General features: G+C 34.2%; 1 protein-coding gene across 2 annotated transcripts in view; it reads right to left on the reverse strand.

The window, feature by feature from the left end:
- rarga (retinoic acid receptor gamma a) overlaps positions 1-13,434 on the reverse strand; it is a 53,461-nt gene that overhangs the window by 24,118 nt on the left and 15,909 nt on the right. The gene's annotated exons all lie outside the window — the stretch shown is intronic.

Consider the following 13,434-nt stretch of genomic DNA (forward strand, 5'->3'; position numbering starts at 1 on the left):
ATTAATGAATAAACAAACAAATAAGCAAATAATTTTAAAATAACAGAATAATATAATATATAGATATATATATATATATATATATATATATATATAATATATATATATATAATGATTATATTTAAATAAATTAAAAATATTTAAATAATTTACTTTACCATTCAGTACAACCTATTAAATAATTGTACTTCTATTCATCACAGCTTTGTTTTCGTTCAAGTACAATTGCGTATGGCATCTACATAGACTATTGAGAGCTCCCACACTATTTTGACTAATGACCTTTTTTGCATGACCTTTCAAGCTGATCAAAATCATCTCGTAGAGATTGCTGCAATAGATTTCCATTTGTGCGTCAAATACCAAGTTTCAGCATCAATAGAAGTAAGCGATTATACATATTGATGCAATTTGTTCGCTAATAAGAGAAACTAATTTTATATGGTGCTTTGCGGCAATATCCAGCTGAGACAATACCTCAGAGCAGAGCACAACAAGAAACATGTATTTTCCCTTTTACGGTTTTAATCATTTCCAAAACTTTTCCAGGTCTGGAAATGAAAATTCTCAGCATTTTTTCAGGTTTTCAAAACCATGACCACTGAGTTTGGTGTGGACCAAGTACTAGACCAAGTAACAAGCAGAGACTACCAGTCAATTCAACAAGTTCTTGCCAGTAACCCTCACAACCTTAGTTATCACAAATTAGTCCCCCTACCCCTAATAAGCCACATATACCTCCGCCACACACAGGCAATCAGTACTATGACCCCCCCCCCCCCCCCCCAAAAAAATAACTCAATGAAATAAATAGCTCTTCCAGTGTCAGTGCCAATGACTTTCAATAAGAGAACAGCTGGGGAGTGGATGGAGCCACCAGGGTTCAAGTCAAAGCAAACAGCTGAACACAATGCCAGGAGCAACAGAGGTGCCTACGTCCATCTTCACCCCCCTCCTGACCCCTATCGTCCCGCTGGTAGTGGTATGGCCCGGCCGCCTAAGAAAAGACACCATTTCCTGTCAAAATGCGCTGCTGGCCGGGCTCTCCATAAACACATACTGCCCTTCCTTCCAAATACACTCACAATCTCCCTCTCTGCGGCGTTCTGCTTTTCATTTTCCCAAACCCCCTTTGCTTTTTCACACTTACAAAGAAACAAAGAGTCCTTCTCCAAGCACGTCGGGGCATGCGATGAGAATGGTATTCATTAGGCTGTTTATTGATCTTGTGGCTCTTGACTTTGTTATGGTTCTCATTTATTTTCTTTAGGTGACCCTCATAGACAGAGACAGGAAGAAAGAGTGAGAGAGAGAGCAGGGGAGAGAGAGAGGAGAATATGAGTGGGGGAGAAAGAGAGAGAGTAGGACACTTTAATGGCCCTTTTGTTTGAGCAGACAGTAAAGTACATCAATTGTAACACTGAGGTTCTTCATGTAATTGTTGTGTCATAAAGGCTGAGGGTGACAAAAGAATGGATCAAAAAGTACAATGGTGGAAGGAGGAAGCTGTGAATTCTAATAAAACCTAAGTATTTTTAAGAAGGATCGAAACTTAGAGTAAAATATCTAAAAATACTTAAAAAGGACCAGCTAACTTGATATGTATAACTGCACAAGTTATTTAAACTTTAGAAGTTGTTTTTTTACACAATTAAAATTATCTTATGCAAAAATCTAACAAAATTTCTTGAGGTTTATGCTTTAAAACATTTCTTTTCTAAAAAAAAATGTTACTGTTCAAAAGTTTGGGGTCAGTGGGATTTTTTAAGTGTTTTTGAAAGAAGTCTCTTATGTTCACCAAGCATATCATTTAGATCATTACAATAAAAAAATAAAATAAAAATAAATAAATAAAAGATTTTTAAATGTAATTTATTCCTGTGATGGCAAAGTTGAATTCTCAGCAGCCATTACTTGTTTCTTAAAAGTTACATGATTATTCATAAATCATTCTAATATGCTGATTTTGTGCTCAAGATTTTATTTTATTATTATTATCAATGTTGAAAACATTTGTGCCGCTTATTATTTTTGTGGAAACTGCAATGCATTTTTATAGGATTCTTTGATGAATAGAAAGTTCAAAATAACTTTTATAACACTATAAATGTCTTTACTGTCACTTTTGATCAATGAAATGTGTCCTTGCTGAATAAAAGTATTAATTTATTTCTAAATCAAACTAAATATTTTTAATTAAAAAAAAATTTAATATTGAATATTAAATAAATATTAAAAATAACTTAAGATGTAATTTCTAAAAAATATATTGAATTAATATTTATAGTGTTGCTTCTCAAGTGAACCTATCTTGTTTTAAGGATGTTTACATCTTTTGTATTTCAACAAAAAATACTGATAATTAACTTTGTTCTGCTTTGTTGGGTAGTTTCAAGTCTTTATTTTCAAAAGCAATTTAAAGCATAAAGCATTGACCAAAAAAAATGAGTTTGACCATTTTTATGTGTGTGTGTATATATATATATATATATATATATATATATAATATATAAAATTATCCTGATGACCATAGACTTTTCTTTCACTCTCTGTCATCTTCGTTCTCAACTTTTTCCACAGCTTCACTCGTGCTATTGAAATCTGATATTGTGGTACTGCTAATATGGTTGGCTCCGGTGTGATAAATTGATTGTTTTTTCCTTCATGGTTAAAAGTGCCTGCATATTGTCATTCAGAGACAGAAACTCCAACAACTCAACAACTTCTCCCCCCCCGAAAAAAATCTTTTATAAACAAACTGTTTCGTGTAGTCTGAGGGTGGAAAAAAAAAGTTGACTTGGACATTTAATCCAACTTCATAGTGCTGACCCAAGTTCCTCACCCTCCCTCCCTCCCTTCCCCAGCCAAGGAGGTTGAACTCCAGAAGAAATCCCCACTGGGCCACTAACTTTCCCCCAACTTATCCTGCTCTCCCTCCCTCTCTTTCTCTCTCTCTGGAGCTCAAGCTATTCTCCATCACTCTCCACCACCTCTGTTTCACTCCCTCGTTTTCACTCCTTTTCCTTCTGTTTTCAAACTTATAGTCGTCTAACCCAGCAACAGTTTTTAAACAACCCAGAGGAACATCTTTAAATACAGTTTTGTTTTCACTCTGCCTTCCATACTTTTCTGTCTCTCTCTCTCGCTCGTTGAATTTGCTCTCTCACTATTCCCTCCTTCCTGTCATGTGACAAAACTCAGATGACAAACAGACCCAGAACTGCTAGAAATCCATCTCACTTAGCTGGCTCCCTGTCATCTCTGCTTTCCAGGCCAGACGAGCCGCACCAGATGAGCCGATGATGTCAGGCGTCCAGTCACCATGCCGAGCCTCAGAATCAGGTTTGACTGCCGCGTGCAGGACTCACTGATGTGGACTTCAGATAGCAGACATGGTGCATTAGCGATATTAGACAGGACTGGTTTGCCTGTGTGTGGTCTCAAAGGAATGAAAAAAATCACAAAGAAGATCTCTTTAACATCTCAACTGCTTCTCCTAGACACTGATGAGATTAAATGGATGGCAAATGAAGACTATTTTTTTCTAAGCCACAATCTTCTCAGATTTTTATTCTGAGAAAAAAAAAACCTTTCAAAACGCTGTATTTCTAAAGTAGGACATCTGGAACAGGGATAGCTCATCTGTCAACATTTACTCCCCCTGATGTCATTCCAAACCTGTATTACTTGAAACATACAAGAAAATGTATCAAAAATGTATGGGGTCTGGTGTGTTTTGGATGCCAATGACTTTCAAATCAAGTTAGATGTATTTATATTGCGCTTTATTAAATACAGATTATTTCAAAGCAGCTTCCCAGTAATATACAAGAAAATAACAGTATTAATGTTGCAGATGTCTTAAATTATGAAACGAATACAATACAGCTTTAAATAAACTCTAAAAAGACAATAATGTAACTTTTCAGCTCAATTTAGTTCTATTTTGATTCAGTATAGTGTACTGACAGTGTGAATGATGCAGTGTTCATTAGTTATAAAACAAACTCACACGGTAAAACATAATTTTTCAAAGTTGTAAATAAAGATTACTAGAATTTTATGTTTCACAGAAAATACTATTTCGGTCTTCAAAATTTCACATTTGATTCACTGTTTTTTGCCATTTTTTTTTCTAATTATTTGTTAAATTTACTAGCAATTTCTGAGTGAAAATTATTTCACCACTTTCAGTTCAGTTCAACTATAAAGCAGCTCTAGGCCTACTCAGTTTAGTTCATGATTTATTAGTGTCAGTGCAGTCTAATCAGTCATATTACTGAATACTAAATGGCTTTTAAACCAATATTAAAATTTAAAGGATCTTTTTTTGTGTTTCACAGAAGAAATCAAATAGGTTTGGAATTAGTAAATGATGACAGAATATTAATTTTTGGCTGAATTGCCTTTTAAATGAAACTCCATTATGTCTCCTGATCTATGAAAGAGCAACCTCTGAGCAAGAACATTTCCCCTGGGGCCTGAAATGTTTATAGGAAGGATTGATAGAGCATGCATTACATATTCTGCTAGTTTTTAGATCTGTGCACCATGTTATACAGCTCAGGAAGTTTGTGCAGAGTGTAAGCAACAGAGAGTCATGTGTTTCTGTGTGTGTGGATATGTCCAGACAGATTGCCGGTGATGACAGAGACACAGAACACCACTTCATTTCAGCTCCGTCTGCGTGCACACGCCTCAGATTACCACAACTAGTCCTTGTAGCTCCCTCAGGGAACACTCAGATGTTGACACACATACACATACCATTCAAACACACATTTTGAGTCATGAAACACACCTTCAGCACACACTAAACAGTCTACGACGCTCGAAATCAACAGCACATCCTACCTAAAAGTATGCATGTTTAAACACATTGACACATTCCAGAATTCCCGACGTATGAACTGCAACTGTAACTGTTGCTGCTAACACCAGTTCAGAGAAACAATCAGGTAAAATTAGCCAAGTTACTAACATAACTATACATTGTCAACAATGGGATAATAGCTTCAAAATTCATAAATAAACAACAACAACAATAATAATAATAATAATAATACATAATCAAATAAAATCACAATAGTTCAGAATTTTGTTTAAAATGAAAGAAATTAATGAAAATAAATAATACTTCTAAAATTTGCTAAATAAAATTTGTAATTTTGTAAAATAATTGTAAAAAAAACATATAATAATAAATAATAAATAAATAAATACAATGATAATTCTAGATTTTGTTAAAAATAAATAAATAAATAAATAAATAAAAATTCCAAACAAAATTTGTTGTTAAAAATAAATACATTTATTAAATGAAAATAAATAATAGATCCAAAATTATTAAACATTAAACCAAATACAATTTGTAATTTTGTAAAATAATAAAAAAAAAAAATAAAATAAAATAATATAAAAAATTTAAAAAAAAATTAAGAAATTAATTTTGTTAATAATACATACATTAAATAAAAAAGCATAAATAAAATAAAAATATATAAAAAATGAAAAAAAAAAAAAATTATAAAAAAATAAAAATGAATAATAGTTCCAAAACTATTAAAATAAATATTAAATCAAATGAAATTTCTAATGTTGAAAAAAATACATAAAAATAGAAAAATGTAATTTTTAAAATAAAACATACATAAAAATTGAAAAGTATAAATATATACTAAAGTATTTTAAAATTTTACTAAATTCAAATTTTAAATAAAATTATTAGAAATCTATATAAATATTTATATAGATAAGGTAATATTCACAAGGATTAATCACACAGTTAGAAAACGTGATTTCTAATAAACTAGTTTATTCATGTTTCATGTAAATGAATGGCTTCAAAAATTATGCTTTGATTTGAAATGTAACTACTTTAAAATCATAAGCCACTTGAGGTTTAAAGAATCTTCACCAACACTGCATCAGTTCCAAAACTCCCATCCCAGCTCCATCGCTCGGACATTCATCATGGCGTCCACCTCGAGCAACATTGTACACATGTTTGGCTCTGAGGAGACGTGTAATCTTATTCTGACATCTTACTCGTACACACAATACATCTCCACGAGAGTCTGGAAGTGTCACTTGAAGACTAGACCAGAGGGGAAAACAGGGCTGTTCCAGTCCTCACTCGGCCTCCTCGTGTTCTGCACCGCATAAAAAAGAAACAGTAAAACTTTTCACCGACTTATCAAACTTGGCCATCTCTCAGACAAGCCTTCGCTCTATCTCTGTGCCTGTTCTCTCTCTCACCCCCCGCCGTTTCATTCTCTCTCTCGGCATGCCAGTATTCATGCTTCTTTAGTATTCTCATGACTTTTGACATGAGGTATTCAAAACTGGAAACCACATGTTTTGTAGTTATGAACTTGACTGGCAAAAAGTTACCCACTCCTCCCCTTAACTTTGAGGCCACGCCCCTTTTGACATCCACTAGGAAGCCCCTCCCATTCCCAGTCGCCATGGCAGAATCTTCATACTGCACGTGCCCAGTCTTGCCTGTTGCAAACAGTTAAGCTCCGCCCCCTCTCAACGCCCTTTATCTTCATCTGTCATCATGCTAACATGCCAGTGCACTCTTTACCTTTCATTGCTCTCTCACACACTCTACCTCATACTGACACACAGTCTCTCACCTCTGTTATAGTCTGTCTGCCTGAAAACGGTGGGATCAAGGAAGGAAATCCACATAGGAGTGGAGGAGTACAGAAGGTAGCAGAGGGAAGGGAAGTAATCCACCGGAATTTAGGGATAGAGTCAGTCGAGCTGAGATTCCATTTGTGAACAATTTGCAAAATTCCCAAACTGAGCTCTTAATGACCTGGCACTCCTGACTCAGTCTCCCACTCGGACTGCAGTTACACCAACTTTCTGAAAAACAGACAAGTGTGGCAGTCGCTTGTGGTCAAAATATTAACAAAGACTTTATGAATTCGCTTATACACAAAGGGCCCAGCATTGCATACTAGAGAATAAAAAGCAGAACAATCCTCTATCAATTATGGCCAGCAAAGCACTGGCGCGCTCTGTGAACATGAAATGAAAATCGACTCTATTTACTTCCTTAATATACGTTCCGGTCTAATTGTGAACAATGCATCAGTATAAAACGTTATATATACACTGCTGTTCAAAAGTTCGGGATCAGTAAGATTTTTTTAATGTTTTTAAAGAAGTTTCTCATGCTCATAGAGGCTGTATCAGTATGTTTAAAATACAGCAAAAACTGCAATTTAAAATAACATTTTTCTATTTGAATATACTTTAAAATATAATTTATCCCTATGAAGCAAAACTGAATTTTCAGCATCATTCAGTTCAGTGTCATATGATTTTTTTCAGGTTTCTTTGATAAGTAAAAAGTAGAAAGAATAGTGTTTATTCAAAATAGTAATTTTGTCTTACAATATACACTACTATTCAAGAATTTGGTGGTCAGTAAATTCTTTCTTTCTTTTTTATTTGAAAGAAATTAATACTTTTATTCAGCAAGGATGTGTTAAATGGAAAAAAGTGATAGTAAAGGCTTATATTGTTAGAAAAGATATCTGTTTTGAATAAATGCTGTTCTTTTGAACTTTTTTCTGCAAAGAATCAGAGGTTCCAAAAAATATTAAGCAGCACAACAATTTCAACACTGATAATAAATCAGCATATTAGAATGATAATTGTTTATTCACCAGCGCTTTTCCACTTAATATTTAAAACAAGGCAAGTTACTGTTAATTTAATAAAAAAATATTTTTTAACACTGTATAAAATACTAAAACTTGTTTTTAGAAAATAAATCTTTAATATAAAGGTATTTTGTCTTACTGCACTGGCAGATTTTAAGATATAAAAAAGTGAAAACAAGTGTATAAACACAAGTGAAAAATCTGACAGATCAGATAAGTCAAAATACACTTATATTCAAGATAAAATCAGTTTTTTATATTTTATATTATATTTTATATAGAGCATTTATAATATTATTTTTACAGTTAACTATAACAACCAATAAAGCCTAGATTTGAACAGTTGAGATACACTGAGATGCTCTTGTGGGTGACCTTGACCTTCCTCAAACGTGAGTGTGTCATTTGTGTTTAAGAAGGGGAGTAACTGTACACAGTCAGCTGCAAACTTGTATTCACTTCTGGCTCCATTCTGGTACAAAACGCCCACTGTTCATGATCCAATCAGTTCCCACTGGATAAAATCAAGTCCTGGCCTACATTTTTTCCACTTTGAATATTTTGTTTCAATCAGAAAGTATGCCATATTAAGAAAGCATAATGTGTTCTCGAATAGCATTTGATGTTGATCACTGGCCAAGTTCATCTGCTTCCAGCCAAATGGCTTCCAGACTTTAAAAGTCAAACCATCAAACAACAAAAACAACATATTGGAAAATGCACAATAAGGATATTAAGATCCGTAGATTAACTGATTCATCCACCAGAAGGTGATGAGTGACGGAACGGAGAGGAACCTGGCAGGAAAGCAGAGGTGGAGATGAAAGATGGTGGAATCTCTGAGGAAATGGAGAAGTGTTCAGACACATGCATTGCTCTCATTTCAATTTGATCCATCTTGTGCACAAACTCATGCCAGGTGCGAAGGAAAGCCAACAGTTTGACGGGAAAATGTTACTGTAAATAAATAATCAGATATAATGTAGTGCTTGTGCCTTGGCCGTTTAATGACACAGACTTATTTTCCTCTTTTAAAAACATATTTCCCTTTCAGTGATCCTTTATTCTATGTTTCATCACTTTGTGCAAATCATAATTTTTTAAGTATTTCCCATGACATCGCTAGTGAAAAATAACACTAAAATGTATTTGAAATACATTTATTTCATGCTAAGTATACAATTTATTTATTTATTTACATATTTATGTATTTAACAAAAAACACCCTGCAATTGAACTTGTATAGTACAACTGTAGTGTACTAAACTGGTATCTTTAAAGTCTGCTAAATTGGAACAACTAATTTTGTTTAATGCACTTTAATTGTGTGGAAGTGTTGCTGAAGTACAACTAAAGTCCAGCTAAAGTGGAACTATTGTAAGTATACTTCAGGTACACTTTAAATATCTTGCTTTTAAAGACTGATATTATTCAAAGATCACACAATCCTCATCAGTAATGATTTTAAAACACACAAGAATGTTTAATAAAGTTTAAATCTAATTATTGTATCAGTAATTCTCAAGCAAAATATCAGTAAATATGGTAATAGATTTGAACTAGGTATACCTAGTATGAAATAAATGTATTTTAAACATATTACTTTTTTACTAGGGACTATATTAATTTATTCATTTATTAACTTATATTAATTTACTGACAATTACACAATTAATATAATCTGTTGAAAATGACTTATTTAATTTGTTAAATTATTTATTTTAATTAATAGATTAATTCAAGTTTAAAAAGAAGTACTCTTTTTTTAAATCTTTTGCTGTTTTGTACAAAATCAAAAATCAAAATCCTCTTAGCAGCATAAAAATCAAAACACAAAAAGCCAGCAATGTGATAATAAACCAAGCTACTGTAAAATAAACCTCTAGTTTACACTGTATCCACACCTTGTTTTATTGCAGTGTGTATTGATTGTTATACCATCTACAGTAGTCAACATTTGAAGTGGATCAAAACATTTCATCAAAGATGTCCTAAAACCTAAAACCAAGATGCGTTCTTGTCTCAGGACAACTTTGATGAACTTTTTTGATCCACTTCAAATGTTCACTCCTGTACATTGCAAGTGAGTTGCACAACATTCAGTGCATCTCACTTTGGTACTAAAACAAAAAGAAGTAAAACATAAAACATTCATTTGTTAATCAGATTTTAAAAATGGTTAATCCAGACCATTACTTGAATCAATGGCTTATATTTTAAATTAATCGTCTCTGCATTCAATTGCTCAATGCATCTGTGACTGTTTAAAATGCTCAAAAAAAAAAAATCATCACATCATTAATTACTGCAGTCGGAATCATAATCTCAATTATTATTTGATTCACTGCGCAGCCCTAAAATCAGTCCTCATTATATGATGTTTCAATCTAACATCTCTCAGAGCTTTTAAATCTGTTTGCATTACGCAAATATGTCACCAGATATGGTCTCAATTATATAACCCTGCACAAAAGCACTTTTAGACTGCAGTAAGTAGGCTGCACATATTTATGCATTTACTGTGTTAAAGTGTGTGACTGTACTGATTCATTCCTGTGGGGGCAGCGAACAACAAAATGTTTGCCTTTCTCTTGATGACAAGCTGGAACAAGCACACTGTTCTGTTTTATACAATACAAATGCCTTCACACAACAGCTTGGCCCCAGTCACAACAATAAAAACTTGAGCTCGCAAACCAAAAGGGAACTAATATCATTGATATGTGTGGCGAGAGCGTGAGAGAGACAGCTGGACCGTGCACGGCCCTAGCAGGACTATTAGATTAAAGCCACACGTTCTCCGTCTGGTTAAAGGAAATGACCAAGCAGCCTTTCAAAACATCCCTCTTGGCGGCTTGGAGCGAGGCCTCCTCCCCTGATTGGTAAAAGGTTTCAGGAGCGTTTGAGGGCTCAGTTGAGATGCTATCACATGGTAAGTGCTGGTAATGGGCTTCCAACTGTTTGTTTGAAGAGCACCGATAATGACAGGGATCAAATGATAACAGCTTCTGCACGTAAGACTCCCACACGGAGCCTCACACAGTGACCGGTGGCCCCACGTGCACAGCTGCTTTACATACTCAGTGTCAAAGCAACAGCGGAGCTCCACAGATGGACGTTTTACCACGCAAAAGCCTCGAGTAGAACAGAGAAACCTCTGTGTTACATGCTAAAAAAAAAAAAAAAAATACAGCATGCTAAAAAAAAAACAGCAAGAGATAACATGAATTTCCATGCTGGACCAGGAATGCTTAGTGGTGTAGGGATGAAAAAAAAACAATTATTTTTAAAAGCAACAAGTCAGTTTCTGAATGAATAGTCAACTAATCAATCTTAAGGAAGCCCTTTGTAATTAGGCTGGTTTCACACAACACCAACAATACACATAATTATTAACATGACAAAGTGTAAAGCAATGCAGGAATATTATAGTTAACTAAAACTAAAAGAATAATTAAAATATTCTGTAACTGCAGTACTACAGTACTCTACTGTAAATAAAAGATGGCAGCATTGTGATTTAATCTTCAATTTGTTGATTATATATATATATATACATACATACATAAAAAAAATAAATAAAAAAAAAAACAAACAAAAAATTACAAAATACACAACAAAATTACTAAAATGAAACAAAAAATTACAGAATAAAATTATGAAAATGGAAAAAAAATAAAAATACATTAAAAATGAAAAAAAAAAATCTAAATATTATTAAAAACTGTAATAATATTTCAATTATACTAATATAAAACTGATGCAATTCAATACAATAAAATGCAAATAGTAATGGTGTCAGCTGTCAGTGTGTGAAATCAATATTTTAAGAACTCTGAGCCAACTGCACATCTCTGGAAGGCGACTGAACCTGTCAGCCTATATCTGCTTGAACACACCTATCCGAAGTAGGCCAAAGCATGACTGTCTTCTCTGGGAAATTATACACACCAGTCAAGGGAAGAATGCAAGACTAACAACGCAGACACACTTAAAGACAGGGCATTTGGTATTTTGTGCCTTTATGAGCTGGGAATTTTTGCTGTCTAGTAGACAGACAGCTCTGACAACAATGAAGAGGCCTGTTAAACCAACTCCCGCAAAAAAGCAAAAACAGCACCGGGCCGGTTGCTCTTCAGCCTTTGTTTCCCCTCGTCTCAGAGCCAAGGATGAGAATGGCTCAGTAAAACAACTTGTGACATGTCTGTCTAAAAAGAATGTCAAACGCCGTCCCCAAAAGCAAATTAGGGCCTCTGTGGTCTTGACTCTCACCTAATTCCTGGCATTGCTTGGGGACCGACGTGCTTTTGGATATGTGAACAGCCAGAGCAAGGCAGAAATTGTTTCCAGTTTAAAAAATGAGCTAAATTTGACTTCAACATGTCAACATGAATTACCATTTGCAATTTATTTTACCGATTTCAATGTGAAATATGATTTTTTTTTTTTAAAGGGTGGGACTTGATTGCACCATGAAAAGTGGATGTTATACAATGCCATTCAAAATTATTTGATCACAAATACAGTAAAAACGGTATTATTACCATTTAAAATAACTGTTTTCTATTTTAATATATTTTAAAATGTTATTTATTCCTGTAATGCAAAGCAAAATTTTTCACATCATTTCTCTAGTCTTCAGTGTAACGTGATCCTTCAGAAATCTTTCTAATATGCTCATTTGCTACTCAAGAAACATTTCTGATTATTATCTATATTAAAAACGGTACTGCTTAATATTTTTGTGGAAACCATGCTACATATTTTTCAGGATTATCTGATGAATAGAAAGTTCAAAAAGAATAACATTTGTTTAAAATAGAAATGTTTGCTATGAATGTCTTTAATGTCACTTTTGATTAATTTTATACAACAGTGTTGAATACATTTTTCAAAATAACTTTCTGACCCCAAACCTTGGAACAGGATTGTAAATCATAATAGAGCCAGACTGAACATGAATTTGCTAAAACAATGCCTAAACAGCCATTTGGGCGATTTGTTAACATTCTCCAATAGGTTGTGCGGAAAGGAAAAGAGTTTCAGAGGAAGAGCATGTTTTATCATTTTGACTAAAAACGATGAGGAAAAAAACTGGAAGCGGAACAAAAATGTAAATAAGATGAATTCTAATTTCACGCTGACTTCAAAATGATGTTAAAGTTAAAGCCACAGCTGACAATGCTAATCAACATCTGCCTCGTCAAGCTCCTCCGATCATTTCCCAGATTTTCAAACATTCATGTGACTTTTACAACACGTTTTCCACAAAGGCAATTTCGTATTCAGGCCGTCTGCATATGCGAGGCGAAATATGTTTCTGATTTTCAGGACCAGGAGACAGAGGAGACTTGTTTATTGTGTATCCGTCAGTGTGTTTTCACAGCAGGGTGTGTTCTTGGATTCCACCGCACCAGGACGTCATCCCCAGGTGCCTCCATCACCCCTCCCTCACTCTCTCTTTCTGCCTCTCTCTGTAAATACCTCTTGGATTAGGTGGGCAGCTGTAGGGGGGTGGGTACTGATTGACATCTTAAAGGCTGGAGTGTTGTTCAGACTTGCAGAGGAGTAAAAGCAGCACAGCAGGAGACGGCGAGTAGTGTATATCTGTGCGTGTGTGTTTTGAGGAGGGGGAACGCATAGTCTTCTGCTTTGTTGTTGCCATCCAAACCCATCACAGATTCTCCCCTCAGGACTTGAGATGAGATTTCAGATGTCTGTGGCTTGTGTTTTCCCCTAAGCTAGTGTCTAA

The sequence above is a fragment of the Cyprinus carpio genome, chromosome B23, assembly GCF_018340385.1.
Source record: "Cyprinus carpio isolate SPL01 chromosome B23, ASM1834038v1, whole genome shotgun sequence".
Taxonomy (NCBI): domain Eukaryota; kingdom Metazoa; phylum Chordata; class Actinopteri; order Cypriniformes; family Cyprinidae; genus Cyprinus; species Cyprinus carpio.